This window comes from Lontra canadensis, unplaced genomic scaffold, assembly GCF_010015895.1.
Source record: "Lontra canadensis isolate GAN:19392208 unplaced genomic scaffold, GSC_riverotter_1.0 scaffold36, whole genome shotgun sequence".
In the NCBI taxonomy this organism is placed as follows: Eukaryota; Metazoa; Chordata; class Mammalia; order Carnivora; family Mustelidae; genus Lontra; species Lontra canadensis.
In genome coordinates this window covers 6,852,956-6,870,952 of record NW_022631030.1, presented here as the reverse complement: position 1 = coordinate 6,870,952, position 17,997 = coordinate 6,852,956, and the positions used below count along the sequence as shown (strand labels likewise).

The following is a 17,997-nucleotide window of genomic DNA, read 5'->3' as shown; positions in this document are numbered from 1 at the left end:
CTAGCTTGATGATTTTTCATAAACATTGCCCAAGAGTGGGGATAGATTCCCCCAGTGTAAAGGATATTTTTCTAGAAGAAGTTAATTTCCTTTAGAACCAAATGCTAATTTTTTCACACCCAAGAAGGAACCAGAACATGCTCAAGCTTCCTAACAACTTCTTTTCCTCCTCCTCCTCCTCCTCATTCTTCTTCTTCTTCAGAGGGAGAGAGGGAGCATGCACGTGTGAGTTGGGGGCGGGCAGAGCGAGAGAGAGACTCTTACGCAGGCTCTACACCCAGCTTGGAGGCTGGTGGAGGGCTTGATCCCACCACCCTGAGACCATGACTCGAGCTGAAAGTGAGTGTCAGACCCTTAACTGACTGAGCCACGTAGGCGCCCCTTCAAACTGCTAAGCTTCTAAGTGGAGATCTGTGACTGAACATTTTTGAAGCATTCAAAGATATGTGGAAGAATAATATACATCCTGGGGGAGTCTAGATAATTAAATACTCTGATAAGAACTCTTTCCCTTTGCCTTTTTGTCTCCACATCAACAAAGAGCCAAACATCAAGCTGTCCTCTGGTATTGTCCCACTAAGTCCCTTGCTAAGTCTGATGATGAAAATCAGTCCATTTGTCATTCACTTGAGACTTCAATACCAGTAGGAAAGAAGATACTTCAGACTGTGCCCTAACTTCTTTCTGGTTCCAGCTTCCTGCTTTATCCTGGAAGAAGTATGGTGTGGTATAGTAGTGCATTAATTAACAATTAATTAATCCACTTACTCATTCAAAACACTGTCTAGGTGCTCATAGTATGTGAGGTACCAGGCCAAGTCTTACTATTTAAGACCTAAGAGTTTGGCTCCTGAATAGAGTTTAGGATAAACATATATACAAGAAGTTAGATGGAAGTATTGTATATACTCTAATTAAAAATATGTAGGAACGATGGGGGAGAAATGGATGATCACTGGACTGATGAAAGGTACAATATGCCTGATCGCAGCAAGGGATTAAGATAGAAATGGAAAGTCTGGTGTTCTCTTAGAAGCACTTTGTACTTTTCCAGAAATTCCCTTAGTGTTTCTTAGTAACTCTTAGGAAAAGCCTTCATCCCACCTTGCTGACTTCCCAGTGCTGGGGGTATAAGAACACCTGTTGCTGGTAGTGCCCTGGTGTAGAAATCTGACCTAGACAGAGTCTGACTTTCTATAAGAATCTATAATAAATTTTACATTGCAGATCTCAATATGAATGAATGAATGAATGAATGAATGAATGAATTCATGACATGGGTCCTTTTCCTTAGCTTTGTTAGCAACTCATTGGATGACTTCCTTGGCTTTCCTTTTTAATAGTTGTAAAAATGTCTGCTCTGTCTTATTTCATGGGGGCTGAGGGGAAAGATCAAGCCAGAAAACCAAGGAAACATTTTGAAATATCTTAATTACTTGAAAAACTTTACACATGTAAGGTGAGGCTGTTAATCATTGTCTTTTTGAAAAACATGACATAGCGAAGGCAGGCAGGCAGGATGGAAGAGAGGGATGGAGGGAAGGAAAAAAAGGATAGAATCAGACACTGAGAGGGGAGGCAACAGAAGAGAAGAATAAAATGAAACCCATCGTTAGATGCCTGAATCCAAGCTGCCACCTGGATTGGCACCATGATGCCAAGATATGGAGGAGGCACTGGGAGAAAGAGAGAGTCTGCTCAAGAAGGATCTCAGATATTAGCCTCTGGGGCAGCTGGGTGGCTCAGTCGGTTAAGTGACGCTTCATGTCATGTAACCCCGGGTCCTGATCTCAGGGTCCTGAGATCAAGCCCCATGCTGGGCTCTGCGCTCAGCGGGGAGTCTAGTTGAAGATTCTCTCTCCCTATGCCCTTCCTCTCTCTTTCTCTCTTTCAAATAAATAAATCTAACAACAACAAAAAAAAGTTCTCATTAGCCTCAAAGACTGTGACCTACAAGGTTTGTTTTGACTCGCTATTCCGGGACTGAAACTGATTTTTGCTGCTTCTACTCAATTTATAGCTGTCAAGGGAAACTTTTCTGAGTAAATAAATGACATGAAACCACCCCTCACTAGCCCTTCGTGGCCTTAGACACGAAATACTATATGGCTCATGGAAAACGACCAGCTTAAACAGAAAACACCAAATGTTGCACTAAAAGCTTGGTCAATTGTTGTCACAGATAAAACAGCAATGTTTATTACAAACATTCACACCTGTGTCGCAGGACTTCAAAGGAAAAATTTTAAAAACATTAGAGAGGCAATCACACTGCTTGCGCCCATGCTGTGCCCCAAGTGCTCTTGTAGGTCTCTAGAGGGTGGTGAGAGGGCTTAGGATATGGACAGGGACCTGAGAACTTCAAAGGTATGGAGGAAGAGTTCTAGTTTTTGGTGCACTATATTGTTTAGAAGGGATTACATGGTATGCAGAGGAGAAAAAAAAAAAGGCAAATAGCCAATCCCATGGGATAGAGTGGGAAGAAGATCTGGGGGTCTGAGGGACTACGTTCTAGTTCTGACTTTTGGCTAAATGGGTGGCCTTGCTGAGCCGTGTCAACTTTCTCAGAGACAGGCCCTCTACGAGATGAAGAGAGTGGAGTACAGGGTCTCTGCATCCCAGACTCTCTACAAAATAAATAAAGTTCCTTTAGTTCCAAGAGAGTATTGGGCTATAATAACAATACAATTATTGCTAGAGCTAATGTAATTTATTGTATACTAAAATCTTTGTGCATTGCTTTAGTCAGTCCTCATGCAATCTTATAAAATAGGTATTTTCCTACCCATTTAAAAAAAAAAACTTTTATTTATTTGAGAGAGAGAGAGGGAGAGGGACAGAGGGTGAAGGGGAAAGAACACTTAACCAGACTCCCCGCTGAGCACAGAGCCTGACATGGGGCTCGATCCCAGAACCCTGAGACCATGACCTGAGCTGAAATCAAAGTCGGTCGCTCAGCCGACTGAGCCTGAGATTAAGTTTTTTTAACAATCAAAATTGTGAGACCGTGGAATGAGATTTTGTGTGACTCCATGCTTTTTTTTTTTTTTTTTAAATCTGAGGGTCTTTTTAAAGGACCCTCAGATTAAAAAAAGCTCAGATTGTGTTATCTATCTTAGTTTAGGTTCATCTTGTCCCCAGGGAGTGACCTGGCCATCAGAAATGACAAATACACAGCATGCCTGTCACCAGTCCCCTATGCCACACCTGCGGTAGCCAGCACTACCAATCACCCTTTCTCTCTGAAGCCTGCTCTGGTCCCAGATAATCAAGACAGGATTTCAGGAAATTCAAGAAATTCAGGAAACTTCAAGCAATTGAAGGTAGGATACAAGTTAGAAGGTGTTTGTCCTCCATGGTTAGTGGATTTTGCAGTGTCCCTTGAGGAATAGTGATTCTTCCTTCTAAATATCACTCCATCACTGTTGCCTCTACTGCCCTGCCTCTCGTTTGTTTTTGCCCAGAAAATTGGTAAGTTTCCCCTAACAGACTCTGTGTCTCCAGCCTTGATCCTCTCTCATCCTTGTCCTTTACCCTTCTCTACCCCCACCCTGATTATGCCATCACCCCACTGGAATGCTCTAATGGCTACAGGTCCTCTTCAGAAGCAAGCCCCAATACTGTGTGGACACTACGGCCACTTCTCATTTTCCTCCTCCCTGCTCTCATTTGCCCAAATTCACCCTAAATCTGTATAATCTCACTTACATGGAGAATCTTTAAAAAGCTGAACTCGTAGAAACAGAGCAGCATGGTGGTTGCCAGGAGCCAGTGGGGAGGGTGTGGGAAATGGGGAGATGCTGGTCAAAGGGTACAGACTTCTGGTATAAGATGATTATCTTTCGGGGATCTGACATTCAGGCAGTGTGGTGACTATAATAACACCGTATTATATACTTGAAAGGTGCTGAGAGCAGATCTTAAATATTTTCACCAGACACAAGAAAAAGGTAACTATGTGAGCTAGTGTCTGTGTTAACTAACCTTGTTGTGATGATCATTTCACAATGTATACATATATCAAATCATCACAGTGTATACCTTAAACTTACACAGTGTTTCATGTCATTCTATCTCAATAAAGCTGAAAAAAAAAATCCCCCAAAGTAACCCTTATTCTAGCCCTACCAAATTACTTGGATTCCTTAAAACTCCCTATGCTGTTTCTGCTTTAATATCTTTCCATATACCCTGTCTCTCTCCTTCCTTACAAAATATACTCAATCCTTTTTTCCTGCCTAACAAACTTCCTATACATGCTTTAAATCTTAGTTCAAGCATCAATCCTATAAAGCCTTCCCTGACTCGCCCGGGACAGCTGACTGCTTTTTCTTGAGCTTTCTCTCTTGGCCTTTCAAAGGCAAGGACTTGTCTTCTTCACCCCAGTATCCTGATGCTTACTATAACATCTGGCATGTGGTACATTATGAAATTTGATTAATAAAAATATACATCAAATGACATGCCCGTATTAGTTTTCCCCAGTCCTTTTGGAAATGAATACAGTAAAAGAAAATTGAACCCAGGTTTTCTGACAAGCACTCCTTTTGATTTTTCTCCCTTTCCATCACCAGCTGAGGATCTTATTACTTGGACTTCTGAAATGGCCTCCTTCGGGGTTTCCTGGGTCCAGAGTTTCTCTCCACCAAACCACCCTGCATCCCATCCACAAGCAAATCATTCTCCTTAAAATTAATATCAATTCCACTTTTCTGTATAAAACTTTAATCTTCCTTTCTTCTACCTCATAAACTGTGAACTCCTTAGCCCTATATGTACCGCTTCCCGAACTATCCATGACCTTATTTTTCCACTTCACCGACACTTCTTCCCAAGCAGACCTTTCCTGCTGACCATCGGTGTGGCTTTCTAGGACCGATGTGCACCTCAATTGCTTACCTGCTCACCTTTGCCCACACCAACCTCTTTTGCTTGGATTGTCTATCTTTCATTTCCATCCTCATCTCACTGTAACTCTTCTGCCATATCTTTTTGCCTGTCCTCGTTCTTCTTCGTGATTCTTCTTTCTGTACCTCACTCAGAAGTAATTCTAGCATTTCTAATCTCCTTCTACAACACTTAGGTGTGTTATACTACCTCCCTGGACCTTGTCATATATCATTATCTTGCAGAAGCCAAATACGAACGTTTGGGTCCTAATTCTAGCTTCACTCTTTATAAGTGAAAGTGACTTTACTCATCTTTGAAATGGGAGTGGTGATAGATACTTACTGATCTTTTGTTAGAGAATGATAAAGATCAAGTATGAAAATGGTATTTGTGTGAAATTATTGTAAACAGTAAGGAGGCTCTTGTTACACACTTTATCCTTTATGTCGGTTTGCTAGGCTTATGAAAGTCAAACCTGTCTCTTGTACCTAACACTTACCCTTTGTATCCTGAACACTTTAAAGCTTGGTGCCCTGCTTATCACAGGTGCTCAGGAAGTATCTATTGAATGAATGATGAATCATCTCCACAGGAAAGAGAGTGGGCCAGCTAATTGTCCTTGTAGGGCTTGTTTGTTGACAAATGAGACTAGGGATCATCTAGAAATATGAGATCATGGAGGTTTGCTGACATTCTCCTTTCAAGTTTCTCTTCCCTCAACCTCCCTGATATACTCACACCCACACCTGCTTGTTCCTAGTTCTTCCTGGCTGTCAGTGTGTTTTAGAGAGTAGAAAGCAGGATGGTGAATGTCTGCTATTCATTTTCCTTGAGTGCTTGTGCGTGGTAAAGCCACTGGGCCCTTTGCCCAAGTCAAAGTCCTGGGATGTGTTACCAGACTGAACATATTTTCTTGGATATGGCAAAAGTGACGAAGGCCAGTGAACTATTCCAGGATGTTATGGAGGGAGAATAAGAGAGCTGAAGTTAGAAATTGGGGACAGAGAGCTTTGTGGCTCTTATTTTTAGTGTTGTACTAAAATCACCACCTAAAATGTGCCCTCTAAGGAACAACACTGCCAAAATTAAAGAGTAGTTCTGGACATTATTATGAAAGCGAACAGATCCTCAAATGAAGGACAGTGATGTGGTTGGGATGCCTGAATAAGATCTCATTATTAAGTTTTACTTTTGTGGAATAGCAGAGGCAGGTATCCAAGGGTTTTTCAGTTTTGTGCCAAGACATGTCAGGACCTAAGTCAAAAAGACAAATCACTAATACTAAGCCTGCCTTTTTCTACAGGAATTTTTGCATTAATTTTACTTCTTACCGTCCTGCCTTAATACATTATGTATCTTGATTATTGAGATTTTTTTATCTACCTTAAATCTGTGCCTGAGGCAAGTGCCTCACAGATTGTGACCCGAGTCCCAGCCCTAATTCACTTGATTTTAATCTGTGTATCTGTTTGTGCACCGGTAGCAAGTGCCTTATAAAAAACAAAAAAACAAACAAACAAACAAACCAAAAATCCAACCAAACAAAAAAACTTGTCTCAATGATAGAAAAAGTGCCTGCTTCCTTGATGGAGAAGATAATGAACCTATACAACATGGCCTGGAAAGACAGAATAATTGTTATCCTCATACTATCAATATTTAGGGAATAATTGTTTTTAGAATTCTTCTAGTATTTTCTAGAATGCTGTGGTCAACATCCCCCACCAGAATGGCATATTTGTTACAATTGGTGAACCCCCATTGCCACATCGTCATCACCCAGAGTCCATCGTTTATATCAGGATTCACTCTGGGTGGTACATTCTGAGGGTTTGAACAAATGTATAATGACATGGGTCCACTACTTGGGTATCAGACAGAGAATCACTGCTCTGAAAATCTGCTGTGCTCTGCCTATTTTTCCCTCCATCCCTAACCTATGCAACCCCTGACCTTTTCCCTCTCTCCCTAGTATTGCCTTTTCTCGCATATCATGTTGTTGGCCCCGTATAGTGTGTAGCCTTTTCAGGTTAACTTCTTCCTCTTACTTCTGTATTTATGTTTCTTCCATGTCTTTTCATGGCTTGATAGCATCTTTCATTTTAGCACCGAGTAATGTTCTATTGTCTGGATGTTTTGAGGTCCATTTTCATTTGAGGAAAACAAGCCTCAGTGAGATAAAGCACCTGTACAAAAGTCAAAATGAGTGGAGAGCCAAGGTTTGAGCTCCAAATCTCTTGATGCCAACTGGAATGCTATTGCCATGGATCCAGTGACTTCAGCTGAGAAAGTAATGGGCAGTTCAAATAGGGCTCGATACCAAAGCCAAGTGCACTTGATGGGGCTGCGAGGTAAGGGAGTGGTCTCTAGAACGTCAGTTTTAGATAAGACACAAGTGGGACCAGCTGCGGTTTTCCTTTGGGGATTCCTGGAAGGTTTTGTGGAGTGAGGAGTCATCAGGAGGCATTAATGGGATGAAAGGTAGACTGGGGCTGGGAATTTCCCAGGCAAATGATGTAATTTGAGAAACGTGGGAGGACATGAGAACAAGTTAACTTCTGGAAGAACTCCCCATACACGATACATATAGTTACGGTGTCAGCTGCCAAATAATATAAATAAAGGATGACAAAAATACAAAAATACAACTCTTTCCACAAAATCAAGCCTATGTTCCTCTTATTTTGATTTTTCTTCCCCACTTAAGGACGCATGTGACATGAGTATTGACGACCATTTGCATTTATTAAGTGCTTAATGATGCCTGAAGCCTGGTGCCAACGACTTTATCTGCCATGATTTATTTAACTCTTAGCGTGTATCTGTAAATAGGTTCCATTATTCTGCCTGTTCTGCAGACGACAGGTTCCATGTCTGAAGAAAAGTGACTTGCCCAAGACCAGGCAGCTAGTACCTGCTGGGGTGAAATTTGAACTCCCGTCACTCTGATTTCAGGGCCCTGCAGTCCGTACAATCTGGCCTCAAAGCATATCCAACTGACGTTAATGTTCTTCACCATATTCGATCAACCTCTTTAGACTTCTGAAAAGAGCCACGCAGGAGAACTCAGCACCACTCAACACACACTAAACCCATTATTCAATAAGGTGGTTCTAAGTACCCTCAAGTTGCCCAGATGTAGGTTTGCTATTTGTGATAAGAAAAGGAGAAACATGTTTTATGTTTTTGATGGTTCTATATTGACACGGAGTGACAGCAGACCAACATTGTCACTTCTTAAGAGTAGAGAGGTAGAGTTGGCAAATTGGCCAAGGCTCTTCATATATCACCTGAACACGGCTGATGGATAGAAGAGAAGCCAACCTGTATTTGCCCTCTGTGGCAAAGATTTTATTCCTTCAATAACGAGGCATCATTTGTTCATTTCAGAGGTGAGAAAACTAAAGTTCAGGAAAATGGTTTGCTTGATTACCAGCGACCCAGTGAAGTGGTAGAGTTTAGGGTTTCCCCTCACATCTGTTTGGTGCAAAAGAATTTTCTCTTTCTAGTACAACCTAATGCTTCTTATTAAGCTCAGTTTCCTGGATAAATGTTATTTTTGCCTTTTATGTGTTGGTCCTGTTGAATATGGTACCTGTTGGATGCCTAGTAAAGACAGACATGGTAATTAAAAATGCCCATGAGGAGAGAGGTCAGGAGCATGTTGTGAGTTTAATGTTGGCTCTGAAGTACCCAGGTGCTCTCTAAAGGGAACACTTGGATCCATCAGTGTCATTCTCTAAACTTCATATTCATATTCACGAGCTTTCGTCCACACAAAGTGGGTAAAAATAGTTCAGTGTTGACTCAGGAGTCCCAACCTATGTACAAATGAGCTGTGTGGCTTTCTGCAGCTTTCAACATTGGTTTTCTACCATCACAAAATGCAAAGGGGTTGGGCACGTGGTGTTCCTTGGCTCATGGTTTTATTACATATCTCAGATTTGGGATTGTATTTCAGCTGTGTCTTCTTCATTCAACTCTGTAATCTAGATCTTCACCTGGTAGAGTCTGGCTTCTCACTAGAGTCACAGAACATCCATTATACTTAGACAACCTTCATTGCTTTCCATGATTACAGTGACTTATGTGTGTATAGCTCTCAACAGTTGGTAAAGGTCCTTTGTATACCGTCTCAATTTGTCCCTCAATAACCTAGATAAAGGGGGGCAATTTCAAATAGGGGTTTGAGTGCCTTAAATTCTTCATTGATAAATTGTGTATATATTAATATCTATCTCCTCCATTGGCTGTGAGGAAAAAAAGAAAATCACGCCCATAACATGCTTAGCAGGGAGCCTCCCATATCATCAGTGTTGAATGAATGTTGGCTGCTTTTTGGTGGTTTGCTCCAGATCTCACACCTTCCTGATAATGGAGCTGGACTAGAACATAGGGGTTCTAACTCAAAGAAGAGTGCTTTTGTTAATACACTGTACTGTTCTTGAAGGTCTTTAAGAAAACTAGAAGGAACCTTTCTTCTGGGGAAACGGTGGACCATTGACTTTAATACTGGGTCTATACGTGCCCAATACATTCACCCACTAGGCTCTGAGAGTCACCTACTCTGGGTTAGGCACCGTGCTAGTCATTGAAGATACTAAAACACAAAGGTAGCACAACCTTTGTTCTCAGAGAGTGCACATCTAGTGGGTGAGGCGAGTATATAAAAAACAATGTGTCAGGCATTTCATAGACATTTTTCAGACGAATAATGAAAGAAAGTACAAGGTGCTTTGGCACGCATAAGGAAGGAGGCCCCTAAGTGCCAGGGGAGTTTGACCGTTATGCATGAGCTGAGTCCTGACTGACGAGCTGGTGTTAGCTAGACAAAAGGCCAGAGGAAGAGAGGACATTATGAATAGAGGGAACAGTGTCTACACAGGAAAGAATTGTGAGAGAACATGGCGCACACAGAGGATGCAAGTACTTCCATATGTTTGTACCTCAGTGAGAGTCTGAGGGGTTGACAGAAATTGAGTCTGAGGAAGTGGGTAGGAGTCAGATTGCAAAGGGATTGTATGCCACGCTAAGGGGATGGACATTCATCTTAAAGTAACCAAGGAATAGTGCATGTTTTAAACAACAACGAAATGGCAGGCTCTTTTTTTTTTTTTTTTTTTTTAAAGAGAACATTCTGGTGTTTCTGTGGAGAAGGATTGGAGAATATGATCATCAGAAGCAGAGTTTGGATCCTCTAAGCAAGAGAAACTGCAGATATGGTTTGAGAGTGCAGCAGGGCACTGGAAAATTGACCGAAATGGGTGATGCATTTGGAGATACTTGGGAAGATTGGTTCTTGAGCGTGAGAGTAATTTCGAGGAGGAAGCTGTGGTGACACCCAGGTTTCTGGACTGGGCCACAGGGTGGATGGCTGGCCACTGTTAGCACCAGGAGAAGTCTAGTAAAACTTTAAACAGTATCTGGTTGCTGTTCCAGGGAGAGACCTGGATGGCAAAGGGAATGTGAATGCGTGATAACGTTGAAGTAGACAGATCTGAAGCTTCTGCTCTGGAAAAGACGCCCCAGGGAAGGTGGGTAGCGAGGAGGAGTCGCTTTGTTTTGCCTGTGTTTACAGAGACCAGGGGCATTACCACATGAATGATAATTGTTGGATGAAGCTCTTCAAAGAACCACAGTTCCAGGCATTTCACAGGGTCCCCACACTTCTCCCACTGGCAACTCCTGAGTAATTAGGAAGTGATTAGGTAGTCAGTAGGTGATTTAGGCTTTCTCCTCCCCACTGCTCACCTTCTGCCATGTCACTGTGCATTCGAGGCTGAATCAAGCAAAGGTGAGGAGGGAAAAAATGAAAGAGTCCTCTTGGCTATGTGGGAAAGACCCACAGTTTATTAGGTTTGGAGACGGACCCATTAAACAGTTGGCTGTCGTAGTGCTATTTTTGAATTTGCGTTGCCATCCCCATGCCATCCCCACGCATATGGGGATGGCCTAGATGGTAGAAAAATGGCAGTTTTGATTACAGTCTATATTCAACTTTGCGTGAGGCAAGCTTTTTAAAATTTAGTAGAAAAAAAAAATGTTTGACTCCTCTCCCCAAGGTTCTTTCTCTAGAAAGCTGCTCCAGAGTGAGTAGTGCTCTGATATTTTCCTCAGAACTTCTCTTTTCAGTTCAGAATTTTATCAGCAATTCTTATGCTAAGAGGGGTCAGGAGAAGAGGCCCTTCTCACGTTACCCTTGAAGCTACTCATGAATAATGGCCTATATCACCTCCATTGTCTGCCTCAAAACATAAGCAACCAGACATAAAGGCAGAGGAGAAATTAAAGATCACCGAATGAGCCGGAAGAGCAGACTGAGGCTGAGATAGCGTGAAAAGGTAGCAAATGCAAGGTAGAGCAGATGGTTATGTAGGAGAAAACATTTGAGTAGATTAACTACTCCACAGCTAGAGAATGAGCCAGATTCCCTGGTTTAAAGGCAAGAACAACAACAGAAAAGTGTTATGAAATCTTCAGAGTGAGATTAAGGGCATCCCCACCAAAGAGGAATGTGGCTAAAATAAATTAGGGGTCATTATTCCAGGCTGAATGCATAATGAACCAAGAAGCTCACTGGGCTTTTCACGGCCCCTTCGTATCATTTCCTGTGATTTATGCTGCCCATTTCTGCTGTGTGGGGGCAATCTGTCTCTCTAAATACTTTCTTCCTTCATCTGTGAATTGATTTCGTTGAACTCTGACTGGAGTTTGGGTTTGTTGGGTGGGGGGTGGGGCGTTCATGAGCATGGGAGTAGGTACTCAGCAGGACTAGAACAGTCTAAGGGAGTCAAATAATTCCACACTGGTAGACTCCCAGCAGCTGTCCTGGGAAAATGCACTTCTGCTTCTTTGTGGCGAGGCCATGTGGATTTTTTTTTCCCCTGGCTACAGGTAGACATTGCACACAAAAACAATGACTTCCTCCAACGTGAAAGCCTAGCTCCCGCCTAACCAGAAAACTCATCCAACACTCTTCAAGAGAGAGGGGCAACATGTAAAATGGAAACTTGGCAGGGTTTCAGTTCTGTCCTGGCTGAGTTATTTTGAAGTAAGAGGAGGAAACAAAGAATACACCGACAGAGGAGGTCACGGAGTGTGACGAGGGGTCTGTGAGAGGGCATACTGTGCTGCCTAACGAGAGAGAACCGAGGCCTTTGTGCTGGGGCACGAGTCCAGGGAGTGATGGATGCTTTCTGTATGGAGGCTCAGACCTTTCTGTCCCACAGCCTGGCTGCCGCGGGACCCTGTGACATGACTGGCTCGGCGAAGCCTGGCCTTTTGTTTCAGTGGCTTCTTGAAGCAGTGACATCAGAGTTGATGGCCATGGGCGCCTTTCGAGAGGCAAGTTTTATGTTCTGATGTTTTTTATTAATGCTCGTTAGAGCTAACTAGAAAGAAGTGCTTGAAGCCTACCTGGGAGTAAAAATTAAAACTTTTAAATGAGAATAATAATAACACAACTACAATGAAATCACTTTTATCTCCCCCCCACCCCCTGCAAGACTTTCCCAAAGGTTTCCTGATGCAGTACCTCTATTAGGACAGGAAGAGAGTAAAATGGCATTGCACAGCAGCCCGAGTGGTCCTTGTTCTATTTTTAAACAATTTGTGTAAGGTGGCAATTCTTTCTCCCCCCCGCCATATAAGCCCAGTAGTAAGGAAATTAATCCAATGGCTGCACTCTGGTGTCCCGGTGCCGGCGCTGGTGGAGGTGGTGAAAGTGGGGGTTCCCTTCTAGAGCCAAGAAGGCTCTGATGTGTTTAGAGTGTCCTTTGAGTGAGATGGTTCAGGGCCTGTTCTAAGGGCCGCCTAATGTTCGCACCATGGACTGTTGGATTGAGATGGTAACAAGTCAGAATCCATAGAATCAGAATTAGAAATGGAAAGACTTTGGAAGGTCTTTCTTGTCCATCACATGTTACTAGGTGAAGAAGCTCTTTAATTACCCTAGACAGATGAAAATCTCCACCTATAGGACCTTGTGCCCTCCATTTAAATAACAAGTATGCAGTATTAAACACTCTCTGAAATGACTATCCGGCCCTAGCAAGGGATGGCTCGGTTTTGTTATACTCAAAGCTCGTTCTTTCTCTCTCTTTCTTCCTTTAACATACTGAAATCTTTCAGATATATGGATTAATTAAACCATTCATTTCTCCAACAGACACTGATACGTTAAGTGCCTTGAGTGGGTACAATACTAAACCAGGCACCGTGGGGAGCACAAAAGAAGGGAAGGGATAGTCCTTGTCCTTGAGAAGTATATTATATTGAGTGGGCACAAAAAGAAGTCATGAAGCGACTGGAGAGCAAGGCAGCACAGTACCATGGAAGTATGATACAGTTGGGGCGATGACACATGCTCAGGGGAGTGGGAGATCTCATGGAACGAGGCCAGTCTTGAATTGGCTTTGGGGAGAATGAAAGGAGTTTGGAAGGAACATCTTAACTTCTATGGAGACTACCTAGGGATTTAAGCTTCTATGCCTTTCTTCCTCCGAGCCTTCTCCGAGCCAAGCTATGGGGACTGTCCCATCTACCTATGACCCACAGTCTCCAATCTTCTCCAACCACCATGGCTTCTGTAATTCACATTGACAGCACTTTGTGCTGCTGGATCTCCAAACCAGACCCCGTGTCTCTGGGATGCAGATCAGAGGCTCTAGGGGGGAACTGTCTCTATGGCAAAGCCTCTATGTCTGGCCACCTTGCTTTTCCTTCCTCGAGGTCGGTGGTACGAGGCTGCTGTCTACTTTTCCCTTTATCTCTTTCATCCGAGGGCTGGTTGGCTCAAGGCATCAGAGTTCTTGCATTCTTGAACCTGTGCTCACTAGTGACAGCGTAACTTCCGGTGGGCAGTATCAGTAACTTCTTCAACCTTGTGGATTGCTTCCTTCGAGCCAGTGTTTATGAAAATTTTATTCTCAAAGCTGCTGTTGCTTCTTCTATATCGTGTTTCAAATCAGCTTAGGTGCCACTTGCTCAGGGAGATGTTCCCCTGCAGATCCCTATGTTGGCTCTTCCTCTTCTCACTTGAACCTCGCTCTTGATTTGCAATTATGTATTTAGCTGGGCGGTTACCAGAGTCGTGTTTGGTGCTCCTGCTAGAATGTAAGCTCCATGAGTCAGGAACCGAGTTTGCTTTGTTCATTCTATATACTCAGCCCCTAGCCTAGGCGTGGAAATAAATGCTTGATAGTTGGATCGTTGAATGAATTTAAAAGTGTGGGCAGAGGTGCATAGTCAGGACATTGTGGGATCTCCTTGGGATTATTATCAGAGGCAAGTCCTGGCGGCTGGCTGGGAGACCACCCATAGGATCTCCCCAAAAGCAGTTGAGAGAGAATGCCTGCTGTGACAGTGTAGCATAAAGACATCTCTGTGCCCTCTGGATGAACTCAGTAGACCCTTGGAACTGTCATCCCAGCTGTTTTAGAGGTGCTGCCTTGTCTGTGATTACATGCTGGATGCCTCTAGCATTGCCACAGGAATCCATTTTATTGCAGTGCGGATTTTCCATTAGGGATGGGAGGATCGACTCAAAAAATCAGATTTGGTTATAGTGTATTTCCAGTGGGAAAGACATTTCCACTTATTTCATGTTTCCAGTCTCTGACTGACTTTTGACCTGGGGAATCCAGCTGTACATTCTGGATCCTAAAACAACAGTCATAACAGTTAATTTTTATAGAGACAGGCACTGTTCCAAGCACCTATATGTATGTATCGTTTCATTAACCTTTGTAGCAGCCTATGGAGTAGGGATTGCTGTATGTGTATACCCATTTGGTAGATGAGGCACAGAGGGATGGATCAGAACAGACAAGTGAGAGAGCCAGTGAACTCGGGTTTAGTTCTGTAGCTTGCATTCCCTGTATTGCCTCCTAATACGGTTTAATATTTATTTGAATGCAACTCAGTTATCAGTCTCATATCATCTGTATGGTTCATAGGTGTTTTCTTTTTTACTGTTACAATAACCCTGTGAGGGGAGTAGCAGGACTATGCCCGCATTGCTGGTGACGAGACTGAGGCTCAGAGAGGTTAAGGAACTTACTCAGGATCACACAGCAAGGGCATCTGGGTGACTCCGTCGATTAAGCGTCCGACTCTTGGTTTCAGCTCAGGTCATGACCTCATGGGTTGTGAGATCGAGCCCTGCGTCAGGTTCTGTTCCCAGCAGGGAGTCCGCTTGAGGATTTTCTCCCTCTGCCCCTGCTTTCTCTCTCTCTCTCTCAAATAAATAAATCTTAAAAAACAAAGATCACACAGCAAGTTACTGCTATAATAAGACTCAAGCTTTGGTCAGCTCACTCTAGAGGCCGTGTTTCTAGCCACAGTGCATTACCCGGCCCCCACACGCCCGGAGATGCCCTGTGTGGACGGTTCAGCAAGGTGGCAATGGGGGACTAGTTAATTGTGTGCCAGACAGATGGTCCATCAAAACGGCAGTAGAGAGCTGACAAGTTTTTCCACCATTATGCCACAGCCTTTTCCTCCCTGTACCTTGGAAAGGGCAAATGTTCTTTCTTTTGACAACCTTGCATCATCAAATTGACCTGTTTCCCCCCACCGGAAACTTTCACGTTTGCAATACCAGCACACTTCAGGTGAATGAGCTGCTCACTGTTCTTGCTTTTTCCTGGAACTGATTCTGGCACTGCACAGGGAGAAGGTGAACTGAGGAGGAATCCCCTCTGTTTATTTCCATCCAAACTCGATCTTGGTACCGAAGAAAAATAAGGGAATTTAAATGACCCAAGTCAGTTCTCTATAATACATTGATTTGTTTCAGGGAAAATAATAACTTTAGTGAAGGTGCCCAAACGATCTGGCTTTGGCCTTGACCCACTCTGACTGTTCGTGCATTGTCCCTGTGCCATCTTGGGATGTCAGCCCGGACCCCCCATCCCTGCACACTTTCATATTCTATCTTCCTCTCTTGGAGATGCTTTGCCTCTTGCCTTCATCTGGTTCTGCGAGAATGAGCTCAAGCCTGGTCTGGTCTCTTCAAACTTTAATTTTTAAGTGCTCTTGTCAGTGCCTGGGTCTTGACTTTCTCCTGTAGATTTTTATTTGATTAACCCCTTTGACTCTTGCCTTTCCCTGTTGCCTTAAGGTGGAATCTTCTGCCCTAATCTCAACTCCTACGAATTCAATTTCAGCCCTTTGGCCATCAAGGCCACTCCTGAGAGCCAGCTAGTTTTAGCAGCCTTCTTATCACACCTAAAATCGACCATACAACTCAGCCCAGTCTTTAATAATAGGCTATTTTTGTCTCTCACCCTGAGAGCAGAAGTCTTTCAGTCCTAGAGATGACAAAATAGAAAAATGCTCTGATAGCTCATTCATTGGAAAGAATTTAAATGCATAAACATCTGAGCGGAAAAGGTGGCCCTGAGATAGGTTTGAAAATATGTCCTTTATCATACTTAAAATATCGATAGAAATGGGGACGGATACTGGGAAAATTGCCAGTTTAAGGAAAATAAAACCCTCAAGTTATATCCTTATCTTACAAAATGCACCCAAATATATTTTAGGCAGATTACATGTAAGATAACTTGAAGACAACATAGGTGTTTAATTTTGAGTGGGAAATACTTCAGAATATAAAAGCATCTGCTGATTATCACAAAGGAAAATATCAGTTTGTATATAGAATACTAAAGTTCAGTATACTAAAATGTCATAAACAACTTGGAAAATGTATTTGCAATAGTTGACAATGTGTGTGTGTAAGATATACATATATATGTGTATAGAAAAGACACAAACAGGTAGTTAATAAAATTTTTTAAATGGTCAATGAGTTCTTAAAATATCAATCCGAACTTACTAGATTCACAGAAATAAAAAATGATACAGCACTGCTAAGCAAATAGTAAATAGTAAAGTAAATAAAACAAAACTTGAGGCTTGTGATACTGCAGAGAATTGAGAATTTCCTCCAATAGTTCAGTATGCTAATTGGCAAAACTTTTTTGGAAAGCGGTTTTGAAAGACATAAAAGAGAACACTTTGATCCAATTGTCCCACTCCTAATCTGTACTAAGGAAAATGGTCAAATAGTTTTGTAAAAAGATGTCTGTTACAACCTTATGTATAATATAAATCCAAAATACATCCTAGATATGCAATATTGGGGAAATAGTTAAATCACATTTTTAAAAAAGATTTTACTTATTTATTTGACAGAGAGAGAACGAGTACAAGCAGGGGGATCAGCTGGCAGAGGGAGAGGGGGAAGCAGGATCCCACTGAGCAAGGAGCCCGATGCGGGCCTCGATCCCAGGATCCTGGGATCATGACCTGGGCCGAAGGCAGTTGCTTAACCAACTGAGCCACCCAGGTACCCCTTATATTTCTTTAGAATAGAATATTACATAATGTTACAAAAGATATTAAACACCAAAAATGCTCCTAATATGATGTCAAATTAAAAGGGTGGGAAGCAAAGTTATTTACATTATGATCCAAATGTTCTACAAGTTCTAATCTGTAAAAGATTAGAAGAAAATCTGATGAAATAGCAAATGTGGTTATCTTTAATTGTTATTACTTTGGATCATTTTATTTATTTATTTATTATTATTTATTTATTTATTATGTTCAGTTAGCCAACATATAATATCATTTTTAACTGTAATCTTTAGGTTTTGCTATTTTCTTATAAAAGTTTGGTAGCAAACGTTTTATTATTATAACCAGGAAAAGTCATAAACATTATTAAAGTGTGCATACCTGCATTATTTGAAAAAAAAATTTTTTTGAGTGTCTGTTAAACATCAAGGGAGAGAGGCAGAGGGAAAGGTGTCTTCCTTCCCTCACTTGTGGTAGGGGACTAGGGTAGGTTGAGAAGCAGAGGACCTGCATCTTCAAAGTAGTTCGGAGGGAGTTCAGGTGAGAGCGCACATCACACTGGGACAGAGAACATAAAGGCAAATTAAAAGAAGGGACTAGGGTGAGCCCTATACCAGAAGAAAGTTCAACTGAGATGTGTTCCTCTCTGAGAAATTTCTCGAACCACACATTTCTGATCTCATGAAAGCATCCCGGATGGAAAACCAATATTCTGATTTCTCAATTCTAGTTTTTCTCCTA

The 17,997-nt window shown here is 42.3% G+C and overlaps 1 pseudogene; it reads left to right on the top strand.

Moving 5' to 3' along the window:
• Positions 1-17,997, top strand: part of LOC116874226 — a 110,834-nt pseudogene that overhangs the window by 19,731 nt on the left and 73,106 nt on the right.